This window comes from Camelus dromedarius, chromosome 2 (genome assembly GCF_036321535.1).
Source record: "Camelus dromedarius isolate mCamDro1 chromosome 2, mCamDro1.pat, whole genome shotgun sequence".
Taxonomy (NCBI): Eukaryota; Metazoa; Chordata; class Mammalia; order Artiodactyla; family Camelidae; genus Camelus; species Camelus dromedarius.
Genome location: NC_087437.1, coordinates 95,874,582 through 95,888,016, shown reverse-complemented (window position 1 = coordinate 95,888,016; position 13,435 = coordinate 95,874,582). Strand labels below are relative to the sequence as shown.

At 36.9% G+C, this 13,435-nt stretch overlaps 1 long non-coding RNA gene across 2 annotated transcripts in view; it reads right to left on the bottom strand.

Annotated features, from left to right (window-relative positions):
• Positions 1-13,435, bottom strand: part of LOC105087774 (uncharacterized) — a 697,491-nt gene that overhangs the window by 236,865 nt on the left and 447,191 nt on the right. The gene's annotated exons all lie outside the window — the stretch shown is intronic.

The following is a 13,435-nucleotide window of genomic DNA, read 5'->3' as shown; positions in this document are numbered from 1 at the left end:
TCTAGATCGAAATGCAAGTATCTTTATAGGTTTAGGACTGGATAGTGGGGAGAGAAGAGAATCTGCATATACACTGTGATAACTGGAGGAATAGAGAGGACACAAGAGTTACATTTTGCAAAGAAGTCAGGTGTCTTTTGGAGGGAACAGAGGAAAGACAGACTTAGATTTGGTTTTCAGGTCCCAGGACACCAGACTTAGACTGTCACGAAGGAGAGGACAGAAGTTCTTTAATTGTCTCAGATGAAAAGTGAATTCACTGGAGCAGAAAAGACTCAGTGGGCATGAGCTGATTTTTGGATGAGAAGAATAATTTTAGGCTGGGATGTGCTTTATCCGTCTATCCAAGTCTGAGGCAACTGGACACAAGTTTCACAAAGACAAGAGCTATAAAAAACTGAAAAAATGGATAAATATAAAATATGCTATCACATTTGAAATACTGGTTAAAAAATCGAGAACTTTGACTTCCATTATAGGGAGCCCAAGCATTATTTTAGCAGAGGGAATTGGAACGTCCTTTTGTTTTAGTGAGAGAAACACAGTTAATGACAAAGGTAGGCAGATCACTACCAGTAAATGGGAAAGGGGTCACACCACGCTATGAGAGCAAAACATCGCGAGATTGGGCAACACAGTGGGAAGTGGCCGCAGAGCAGCAGAGCTTGGCAGTGATGCAGCAGAAGAAATTGACCCCACAGGTTACAGAGGCAAATATCCAAGACTGCTAAGGAGAACCAGTCACCCAACCCCCTGCCAGGAAATGGGAGGAATGATGGGAAGAAATTGGAATCCCAACAATTCTGCCTGGCAAAACAGAGACCAAGAGTATGTCTGTTATTGTTATTCTTGTTGTGGCATCCCTTCCTCGTTGTCCTCTTGGCTAATGCAAAAGCCAGTGCTACATAACATAAACATTAAAAGTGCAACAAAGGTCACCATGTCATTATTATTAATTTTAAAGTATTTTTATTTCAATTATTAAAGAGCCAACAAAAAACTGTTAAATCTAAGCCATAAATCTGGTAAAAAAAAAAATCAGCAGGAGGGTTTTCTGTTGTGCTGTGACTTCTGAGACCCTCATGCATAAACTCACCCCTTGACATAGTCCTTTGGAAAGGTGCCTCTCCACAGGAACGCCCTAGCACGTCCACTGTCTGACGTGCTGACACAGCTCAAGACTCTTGTCCATTCTTTCAGCTGAGCTTGAATTTGTTAGGTCAATTCTTCTCTTACCCTTTCTAGCCTCCACAAGTTAACGTCACCTTCTAAATAGCATTAAAAAAAAAAGTAGCACCACCCGTCTCTCTTTCTAGAACCAGTCTCATTGGGTAGGGAGAAGTCAAAATTAAATTTTCATCTTGGGTGAATATTGTGCCCAGACGCTAGCAAGCAGGTCTAACATGATTATGAAGACCTGCAAGTGCATATATCAATCTTTAGATGAGCTGATTCATTTTACCCTGCACACTAGCATCCACCCCTTGCCTGTGTACCTGTTTGGGTAATTATTTTTCCCCACTACACTATAAATCCCACAAAGTAACCCTGCAGCATTTTCTTTGGAAAATAAATCATTATCCCTTGTCAAAGGAGTGCATAATTGTAACAAAACAACAGTTCAAAACTGCTTACAATTGGCTTTTTACATTTGACAAATACAGAGGAGAATAATTGCCTAAAGACAATGTATAACCTTGATTTAAATGACTTATTATGCACACTTCGCATATATGCAGCGAAAATAATTGTCCTCACTCAAAACAGTTTTCCTGGTTGACAAATGAATTTATTTAGGTTGAAAACGGTATACATTTATAATTCCCTTGTCTGTTTTATAGCTCTGTGCATCTTACATCCACTCCCTTTTTACCTTATTGCCCTACTTTTTAATCCAAGAGACTGCTTTTCATCTACGTTAACTTTTAAAAATAAAATTCAGTGCAAGTTGGAGGAAAGAAAGAAGTCATACAAACAGGGCAGATAAATTGTAGGTCAGAGTAGTGCTTGTGTCTTTCCTTCCTACTCAATGTATCCACCCCGAGTGCTGTAATGATGGCCTCCTAGAGGGACAGGTAACACCGTAGACTGCTAGCAAGTAGTATTTAATATCCTGTAGACTCAGATTACAGATACCCCAAATAAGCAAACTCCAGGTTTGTCTTTTTTTTTTTTTTTAACAAAAGGCAATGATAATTCTCTGAATGTTTTGAGGGCTTTGTACAGGCATGTTTACAATTTACAAGTAATTTGGAGGGTTAGAGTCTTCATAAACTTTCAAGTCTCCTACCTTATATGTTGTCAGATAACTGGTCAACATGAATTAGAAACCAAATGGGGTTAAAAGGGGATGATGCCTTATTCCTTTTGAATAGTAACACCAATAAACAGGAAAGGAAAATGCAAATAAGAGAGAGGACAGACCAAAAAGACTTCAATATATTTGAGAATGCTTGTCATGTGTTTTGATATCATTAGCTGCCTTTTCTTCAGTAAAATGCAGACTCCAACCATCACTAAACTGTACTTAAAGCTTTGCAGATGGTGGTCAATATTAATAGATGCTTACTTGTATCACACTGTTGGAAAATCCAAAGTAAAAATTGCTCAGCGATGGGATGTAAGTAGAGTGGAGGCTTCCAAATGGTCCGAAAAATTTGACATATGCAGGAAAAAAAAGCCAAATAATTAAGGATCAGAAACAGAGGGCAAAAGCAGCTGCCCCACAGGCAGTGCATCTGGGCCCTTTCCGGGAGAAGACAGAGTGATATAAATATCATCTGAGCCTTCTAGAGTGTCTCCACCGGCTCAGCGGCTTTTAAACAGAAATCAGTGAATGAACACCTAGCTGTCTCCATGGGGTTTGTACAAATTCGGTATGAGAGTTTTTTAAGAAAAATATTAATTAAAAAACTAGATAACAGGAGATATATTGGATGATTTACTCATTTGATCATAAAACAAAGTACTCTGAGGTACTTTAAAGCTGGCATTTCAATGTCATTATATGCAACTAGATCCAAATGTCCATTCATCATTCACTTACTCAATCATATATATACACACACACACACATGCACACACCTATATATATAGTCTCTGCTTTATGCCAGGCACTCATCTAAGACTGATTATATGGGAGTAACAGGACAGACAAAATTCTTATTCCCATAGTATTTCTACACCTCAGGAGAATATATGAGACATTCATGGGGCCTGGATGGCAAACACTCTGGATAGCAAGTACTATCCAGAGAATTAAACAGGGTGGTGTGATAAGAGCATGCCTGGGTGCTGACACTACATAAAGAGTTCAGCAAATCTCTCCACAGTGAGATGGTATGATGTGAATCATGTGTGATGAGAAGGAGAACATCAAGGAGAAAAACCAAGTGAAGAGAAATCCAGGCAGACTAGTCAGCACAAGGACCTGCGTTCGCGTGTTAGAGGAACAGAGAAAGAACACCGTGGCTGAGACTTGGTGAGTGAGAGCGTGGGCATTAAATAGGTAAACAGGAAGCAGATCACGTAGGGTTCTGTGGCCCAGGACAGAGAGTTTTTGAGTTATTCCAATTGCAATAAAAAAAGAATCCACATTTTTAAAAAGATTGCTCTGGCTCCTAAGTGGATAATGGATCGTAGAGGTTCAAGAAGGAAAAGACTCAATTAGGTGGCTTGTACGAATCCATTCAAGAAATGAGTATGCTTATACTATGATGTTAATAGTATATATGGAAAGAAGGAGATGGATTCACTTGGCGAATGTGGGAGATGAGAGAGATGAAATGGAGTCGGGGAAGGGAACCTGGTAAATCTCTGATCACATGAGTAGGCAATGGTCCTATTTTCTGAGTGGTGAAAACTTAAGAGTTAAGCAGTTTGATGGGAGAAGTGTGCTGGGAATAAGGAGTTATGGTTTGGACATTTAAATTTTGAAATGCTTATTAGTCATCCAAGTGGAAAAGTCAAGTAGGCAGGGAAAAAAGGGTCTCAAGTTTCAGGGGAAGGTTCAGGGCGAATCAATGACAGAGAAAAAATGATAGTGCTGTGGGCGCTTTAGAATTGTTTAAGAGATTGAGAAATGCTCTTAGAAAAGTAGATGATCCACTTTATGATCATACTGCCAACATCCAATGTCAAGTGAAGGGTACTGTGTCGTCTTTTTAAATAGCTACTTAAGAGTAAAAATAAAAGCACCCAAACCAAAAAGACCACATATGGATAATTTCTAATTCAATTTAATAACTTGTATATCTTTGCATTTATACTTAAATGTTATAAAATAAATAATTTAATTTTTAACTTTTTTCTTAAAGATATTTTCAATCAAAATTTTAAAAATAATGTCTTTTGACATTTTAGTACCTGTTTATACAGATGCAGGTGAAACATTTCCAGAAAGATTCTCCTCCTTTTATTCAACACCTTTTGTTTTATGATTGTTTTGGATTGGATCAAAATATTCATTCTCTCCACTCTCCTCCCCCCTTCTAAAGAAAGTGTAGTTAATAAACTTCCACCAGCTACTTTACAGTTAAACTGCTTCTTGCAGCTTATGAGTAGGTTAGATTCAGAGTGCTGATTGATTTAAATTCCTTGTACTTTTTCTTCTTCACTGTAAAATATGGTTTCATTTAACTTTTTAGCTGTTAAATAAAGATGTTTGAAATGTAATTTACTTTTAAGATCTGCATGCTTTGAACAAGTCACAATGCATTATATTCTTATTCATAGAATATGGGGAAAGATGGAAAGGCAACTCTTTTGCTACTATTTTTGAAGTGTGATTTAAAAAAAAATTAAACATAGAGCTGAATCTGGGAAAAATAAATATCTTAAGATAAAAAAGATGACATTCTTTATGGATTTTCTCTGATGATGTTAAAAGATGATTTACTGATAGTTTCCAGTAGGAAAAGAATCTCTTTTTATTAAATTACATGTTTCTTTGATTAATATTAAACTGTAGGGGGCTAGGTATAGCTAAGTGGTAGAGCTCATGCTTAACATGCATGAGGTCCTAGGTTCCATCCCCAGTACATTCATTTAAAAAAAAAAAGCCAAAAAAAAAAATTAAGCCATGTTTTCCTAACTAGTTCTTGCCAATCATTGCTAGCCTCACTCAAGGGGTCTTTTTAGCAGAAGGTTGTCCTTGTAAATTGTGGATGATGTCGCCTCACTGTTGCCCTATCACTCCGTCTCCAGAGAATCTAGAATGACATTTTTAAGATATACATCCCATCATCTCATTCCTCTGCTTTAAGTTTTCTACATTTTTCCTTTTTCCTTTTTTTTTTTTTAATTTTACTTATCATAAAATCTAACTCTTTAACCAGGGTTTATAAGGTCCCATACATTTTGTCCCTCCTCCCTTCCCAATCTTACCTCCCACCAGCCTTCCCCCAGATTACTAAAGCTCTGGACATAGAAGCCTTCTTTTTATTAATTGAAAATAAATAGACTGAATCCTGCCTTGAACTTGCTCTCCCTTCTGCTTGGAACACTTGACCCCTGGTCCTCTGTGTTGGACATCTCATCATTTAAGTCCCCATTTAACTGCCGTCTCCCCAGAGACACAGTCCCTGCCCACCATATCCAAAGTAGACCCATTAGCTTCCACAGTTTTAAAAAGTCACATTTATTCTTTTCCCAGTTTTATTTGCTTCAGACTTAGAACTACTAAAATTATTTTGTTTTGAATTTTATGTTCACTTCTACTTGAAATTATTATTTATTTCCTTGTCCATTGTCAAAGCATAATTTCATGTAACTGGTGCCAAAAAAGAGTGCCCTCCACATAGAAGAGAGTTGGTAAATATTTTTTAAATAAGTTATTGATGGATAGCTTGAGGGACATTTTAAAAAACGTGAAAATCTAGTAAATCTGGTAAAATGATCTTCCATCACCTTCAGCTCCCAAAGGCTAATGACATTCCCACATGGAACCTTTTCTAAAACTGCCATTAAAATGCTTATTTATTGCTACTTGATTTATTGCTAAGAGGTATATGATGCTTTCTGTTCACTTAGCTAGTTACAAAGAAAATTCTGGAATAATTGTAGGAAAGGAAGTAGAACTAGCATGTGTCTAAAAATCCATTATGTTCCAAAACTTTGAAAAGTTTACTTTACCAATGAGATGTAGATGTAACTATGTTCATTAAATGGATGTAACTACTCTATGAGTAGCATGCAGCTCCTCCTGGACCCCATCCTTTAGGACACCCTGGGATGGTCTGGCATATGGTCAATGTCCTCCAAGAGGAAGCCAGCTGCACTAGAGAGGCATGTCTTAGAATGGGACATGTCTCTGAGGTTGACATCATTTCTTTCTACATTTAAAGAAATTGAGATTCAGAGGAGCCAGTAATTTCTTTCAGGTTCAAGGATGTGATTGTCAGAACAAGAATTCAACTCTCTTTAGACATGATTTCCTCATGGTGCCAGGCTTTGCTATCTCCCAAACCCTCCTTGGTATCTTTTCTAGGATGTCCCACACACAAATCAGAAACAACATGGCTAAAAATAAACTCATCATCAGTGCTCCTTTTCATGTTTTCTCTATTTCAGAAAATAAAACTATTATTTATATTTTATGAATTATTCTCCATCTAAATAATCCAACCAGTTATCAAATCCTATGTATCCTGCTTCCTAAATATCCCTTATTTATGTCTCAATTTTCCCTGGGGCCAACCTTCATTCCCTTTACTGCTGCCATACATAGTTTAATTTCTCACCTCCCTTTCCAGATTTCAACATAGAATTAGAACTGTAGCACACCTTCAAGTTCTACTCTCATGACTGACACTGACCTTGCTCAAGACAACGTTAATATTCATTTTTAGCCTTAAAATACTGCTATGGCTTCCAAAAATATCTAGGATAAAGTCCAAAAGTTCTTCACTTTCTTTTATCGTTTAAAGTTATCTTTTAAAGCTCTTCACTTTCAGAGACCCATCTTTTGCTCAAGGACCACACAACCACCATTGCCTCCAGTCCTGCTGCATTATTTTCAGTTTCTGATCTACCTAACTTCCAAGTCTCCATTCTTTCACATGTGCTGCCCTCAGGGTAGAGAACCCTCTTCCTGTCCAAGCTCTCCTCTTTCAGCTGTTAACTCAAATGTCCCATCTCCTGGGAATGTCCCCTGGATCTTGATGTTTTAATTAGAAGTTTTTTTTCTGTTTCTTTTCACCACTGAATACCCACTTCTCAAGATTTACATACTGCACTAAAATACAACAGTTAATTAAACTATGAACTTTGGAGGGCATACAATGGTTCTCTTCAGGTTGCGCACCCAAGATCGCAAGGACTTAGTACAATGCCTAGTAGAGAGGCTTTTAATACACGTTGCTGGAAGGCATTTTTTTAAAAAGTACTTTTCCATAATTCACAATTTTGGCCAGTTACCAGTCTCAGGAATCATCTAGGAAAGGTAAAGCTGGTGGATGAAATGATCACTCTATTTCAGCTAAATCCAGTTATCTTTGCAATCTGGATTGGTTTAAATTCAACTGGCTTCTGGGTGGACTCTCTCCTGCTTCTCTTTAGTTCCTGCTATGTTCTTCCTTAGAAATGAAGCTTCTCCTAAGCTTCATGTCTGCATTGTCACAGAATCTCAGGGAAGTTGGGTTTGAAGGCTTAATGAGGTTACCTAGTCCAACCTTCAAAGGAGTCCAAATCATCTATTTTGACAGATATTCAATGATCATTCATTACCTATCTGTAAAAGTGCTGTGACAAATTTTATGGAAGTAATGAAATTTTAGTAATCCAAGCCAGCTCCACTATGATCTCTGCTACTGAATATGTTTTCCTGGTGATAAGAAACCCAGGGAGAAGAGATTAAAACTGCTACTTTAATGAGATTAAGGAGGGGGGCTGTTCAGATTTATGAGATGATAATAAATTGTCTGCAAGAAAAAAAAAAAAAAAGGAAGAGTATAAAATTGGTTGTTATAAAACAGAACCATAGCGAAAGACTCACTAATGGTTTTATGATTACGGTTTTGCATCAAGGGCTTTCTTTTCACTTAGAGATTGTAATAATCAAAATAAATAAAAGTGTGGCTATTCATGCAAAAGGAGAAAAAAGGTAAATAACACATTTAAATAATTGAAAGTTCTTAGCAAAGGTGAAGGGGAGCAAAGTTTGTAATCTTCTCTTAATGAGTTTCTTTCTTCAGTTCAAGACCCAGTAAGATCAATGTGATAATTCTATCCAATTATACGATCATATCCTAAACTTTCCTCACCTTTGCCATTCTTCTTTGCTGTTCTTAACTCACCAAATTTTTCTTCTCTCTAAATCCCATATGAAAACCATTAAGTAGTGTTGTTAATGTACTTTAGTAATTTCTTTTAATTTAGTGAATACTGAGTTTTAAAAATCAAGATTATTCACAACTTATTAAAAAGGGCATTGAGTTCTATGGTTAAAAAGGGCTTCAAAAAACAGTACAAATATTTTCATTTTGATTTGCAAAATATTAGCTCCAATTCCATAGCCTTATACCCTAGAGCTTATACTTGAATAAAGAATAGGAGTAATTCTGAAAGTCAATATTTAAAAAAAATTTTCCAATTACCTAATTTTCTCATAATCTTCCAACTTCACTGCCATTGTTAAAGCTCAGCCTCTCATCTTCTTTTATCTACACAAATACAATGCGATATCTCCTATCTAGTGCATAGATAAATAACATGCCTTTTGCTATAACAATATTTTCCCATTTTCTTATCTCATTAGCTCAACACTTCATATTGAATAGTAACTGGTAAAAACATTTTCAGGAAAGATTAAAAGAGCATCAAGTTTGCAAATGCACACTTTTGTCCTGATTCTGGAAGGTTGTCCCCCAGAGATTACATCTGATAATTTTACTATATTCTGGGCTTTAGATGACTTCTCTCCTGTAGAGAAATCATATATGGATACGGTGCTTCCTATGTCTTGAAAACTAGGGTATGACTTTCATTCATTACTTATTTCATATAGGCCAGCATTAATACATGATTTGGTTATCAAAATAATATAAATCCTAGGAAGAGATGATATATTTTATAATTAAAGGGAGAATAAATTATCACTAATTTAGCCTAACATCTCATAATGAAATGTGAAATGGTAGAGGACAGTATTGCAGAGATGAGGGGTTTTGCCCCAGGACAGATTTCACTTAGGGTCCTACACCTTATGCTGGATAACCAATTGTATGTACCTCAATTATAAATGCCTCTCTTTTAAGCTCCCCCCCTACAATAATGTAATTTTTTAACCGATACTAAAGTGATCTCTGCCTTTTCTCATGGAATAAATTTCTTTGCTTTCCCTACTGAGCAATAATCCAAAAGGAAAAAACCAAGAATCAGTTACTAAATACTACAGAAGAAACAGCAATTTTGTTCATATTTCTTTCTTACTTCTGCATTTATCTATCCATGAAATAAAACAGTGAGAAATGATGTCAGACCTTCCGGTGACAACACATCTTCACAAGCCAAAGACCTGGGCATATACTGGTGACTTGGAAAAAGTTTGCAGAAATGTCTGGTCATGCCGACGGATTATTTAGCTGCTCTTGCTTTTCTCATTAAAAGTTTCAAGGTGAATGAACATGTGCTCCTAAAATATCACCATTTTAAATCCTGCTTGTTTGAAACATTTCACAGTCAGCCCATTGATACCATCTCAACAGATACACAGCTGGAACTTTTCCCATATGAGCCTAATGACTTTTTGCTTTAATACTCTCCCTCCTTCAGTTCCGCCTTTCCAGACAACACAACATACTGAGTGCTGATTTATACCAGGATACAGGCTGTTCTTGCCTTTCCTTTGTCCAGATTGTATGAAGGTCACAGTGAACAACAACTTCTCTCATGTACTTATGCAATATTACAGAAGTCAGGGCTTCTCTTAGCTTTAGCTTATTATTTGGAGATTTGAGTCCTGACTTCATTAACTGCTTGATTTATTTTGTGCCTTCCCCTAAATTAAAAATACTACTGGCGCCTACATATTTCACTGTGTGTTTTCACCAAGTTTTTAAGTTTTATTTGCCTTTTGACATTGCCTCTCCCATGATATTAGGAGGAATGTAAATTTCAGTGGGTTACTTTATCATATTAAATAAACACTGTCTTTCTATTAAAAACAACTCTAGTTCTTCATCCATCGAGTTTCTTCTATCCTTCTCTTTAAGAAACATGGACATTCAAGATTGGAAGGGAGCTGACAATCATGAACCTCAGGCCCCACTGAATGCTTGAACATCTGGAGTTCTGCTCAGACACGTCCTGTTATGTAGACCTCACTTCCTCACTAAGCAACACATTTCATTTCCCAAAGGCTCTAATTGTGAAAAGAGCTATCTTTTTATCAAAACTGAAACCGTTACCTTCTTTCACTGTTTTTTGTACCTTTCAAGGAACAGAGAACTTATAAACTCTCTTCCCCAGAACACCCCTTGATGACAGTTTCTATATTGTTCTCTGCCTGCTGCAAATACTGCCTCACCTCTAGCACAAGATTATCAAACAGCCCTCTCAGTGGTAAAACCTTCTCTTCTTAATTTGCTCTAGGCTGTTAGCCTTCCTGACATACAAAACCAACAAATTATACTGTTCTGTGTAGAGGAGGACATAATCCTACTATCTCTTGCAATCTGTATATCATACTGACATTAGTGTAAATTAAGCTTGGAATTACCTTTTTTGGGAAGCCATATTATATTGTTAATTTCTTGCCAGTTAAAATCACAAAAGTCAAATTACGTAACTTACGGCTTACAGAATCTAAGTAAGATTTTGTACCCAAACTGGAATGTTGCATCTGTTTTGATTATATTTCACCTTGTTAGATTTGACCTAATCTTTCCCAGAAACCCTCCCTGCCAAAGCACTGATCAAGGAACAGGGTGAACTTGGATGAGACAATTAAACCAAGTCGTGGCACAGACTAAGAGGACTTTAAAAATAAACAACCTGTGAGAGGCCCTGCTTTTCACTTGCTGATGGAAAATCTGAGAAAGGAATGAAATAAATGAAAAGAGGGAGAAAATTCTTTCCCAGCCTTTAGATCAGAAAACGTGTGTTCTTTTGCATATAGTAGAAAACAGGCAAATAAATACAGTGTGAGACACTGCAATTTAATTAACTATGTGTTAATTATTGATAAGCCTAATAAAAATTAAATTCTCACCCTCACCATAGACAGTTTTATGAGCCAGCAGCAAAATTACTAAAAATAAAATCAGAATATTTAGTCTCAGAATTTGTTATTTCAATATGTTGAATATGAGTTATCTCAGAGAGGGCAGACCACATAATTCACACAGCATTTAGAAATAGCTGAGCCCATATGCAAACTTAGGTCTTTACATACGCTTATTACCAAGAAAGTAAAATTTGCATGACAGTGTTGTTGTAAATAAATAGAGGAATGCACTTTTTCTATTTGAATGAGAGGTAGGACAAGCTGAACACGAGTCCAATAATTTTACTAAGGGAAAAAATCGGAATTTTTATTCAAAAACAATTTCTTGAGCACCTACCATGGAATATACCAGGCACTATTTTGGTCTCTAAGCAAAAAGAACTAACAGTAACTCCTTAGAAAGGAGAACAGAAAAATAGTTAACTGATGTTGAAAGTTAGAAGGAAAAAAAAAAAAAAAAAACAACCAAAAATCAAAACAGGGAATGTGGATCAAGAAAGCCAGGTAGACAGGATATTCAATTTTAAATAGAGTCATATAACAAAAGTAAAGAGAAATATTTGGGGACCATTTGGAAAAGATGATGGAGCAAGTTAAGGAAGTATCTGGGAGACCACCTTCCAAGCAGAATGAGTAGCCAAGGCAGAGACTGGACCATTCCTGGGGTGTCCAGGGAACTGCAAGAAAGCAACTGTTTATTGAACTCAATAATCAAGAAGCAAGATAACAAGGTGCTGTCAAGGCCCGATGGCAGCCCAGTCAGAGGGCCCTGGGGGCTTGGAAAGTGTTTGGCTTTCACGTTGAGTGAGGGGAGAAGGCACTGAAGGGTTCTGACAGAGAAGTGATATAATTTGGCTTCCATTTTAAGAGGATTACTGCAGCTGCTCTATTGAGCTTAGATTGTAGGAGGACAGCATGAGAATGGAATCAGCAAGAAAAATGAGAATGAGATTGCAAAAATCTATATGAGCAACAGTGGTGTCTTAAATCAAGGTGGTAGCAATAGAGCTAGTGAGGCATTGGCACAGTTCTGAAAACATTTGGAAGGTAGAACATATATTAATACAAATTACATTGGAAAGCTTTTGAAAAAGAGAACAAAATCCATGTTGGTCTTTACTCCCTTAATCTTATCCCCAGGCTAAATCCAAAGAAATCAATATATAAACCAGTAAGAGCTCCAAAAAAATTACAGAGCCAGGAATTCAGCTGTATTTTTCACAGTATCAGTGAAACAACCTTTGATCAAACTCAGAGCAAGTAGTTATTATTTCTAGTTTGGTCCCATGCATTATTTATAATATGTAAAATATTATACCGGTGTTATAATTGTGTGATACGTTAAACTAAATCAACCTCCAAAATCTCAGGTCACATGAAAAGAGAGAAAACAACTCATGCTTATAGAATTGCATACATATCTCTTGAAAATAAAATTTCAGAGTCCTGTCCTTCTATGGGAATCACAAGACTGCAAAACAATCCCTACCTTTTTTTCTTTTCCTTTTGCTTTCAGTGCAATAACACTTGCCTCTTTGCTTAAACAGGGGAAACATTTACTATAGCTTTTTGTTGGTGGCGGCTGGCATTATCAGCTTTATTTATAGTCTAAAATTAAGAAAAAAGAAGTAAAATGCAAAAAAAAAGAAATCAAATTCTGTTTTCCTGGAACTTATAAACATACAGTCTCCAGTAGGCAGCCTTCTCAGGTGGCTCCCAGTGAGCCTCATCTGCCTGGCAGCACCTGCACTCTCGTGTGACTCCTTCGCCTTGAGTGTGAGCTGGTCCTAGTGACTTGCTTGTGACAATGGAGTATGGCAGAAGAAATGAAATGTTACTTCTGTGACTAGGTTACAAACAGTGTGACTTCCATCTTGCTAGCATCCTCTCTTCATAGTACTTTTCCTTGCCAGCTTGCTAGTATGAAGCAAGAAGCCTTAAGGGGAAGCTCACAGGACAAGAATGGAGGTAGGCCTCTAGCCAAAGGCTTAGGAGGAACTGAGGCCTCAGCGCAACAGCTCCATGAAAGACTGAATTCTCCAAAGACCATCAGCTAAGATCCTCTACAGAAGAGCCTTGAGATGACTACATCCTTGTGATATTTCTGGAACCAGAAGATCCAGTTAAAAAGCACCTTGATTCCTGACCTAGGAATCTGTAAGATATTATACGTGTATTGCCTTAAGCTCCTAAGTTGTACACTGCTGTCAT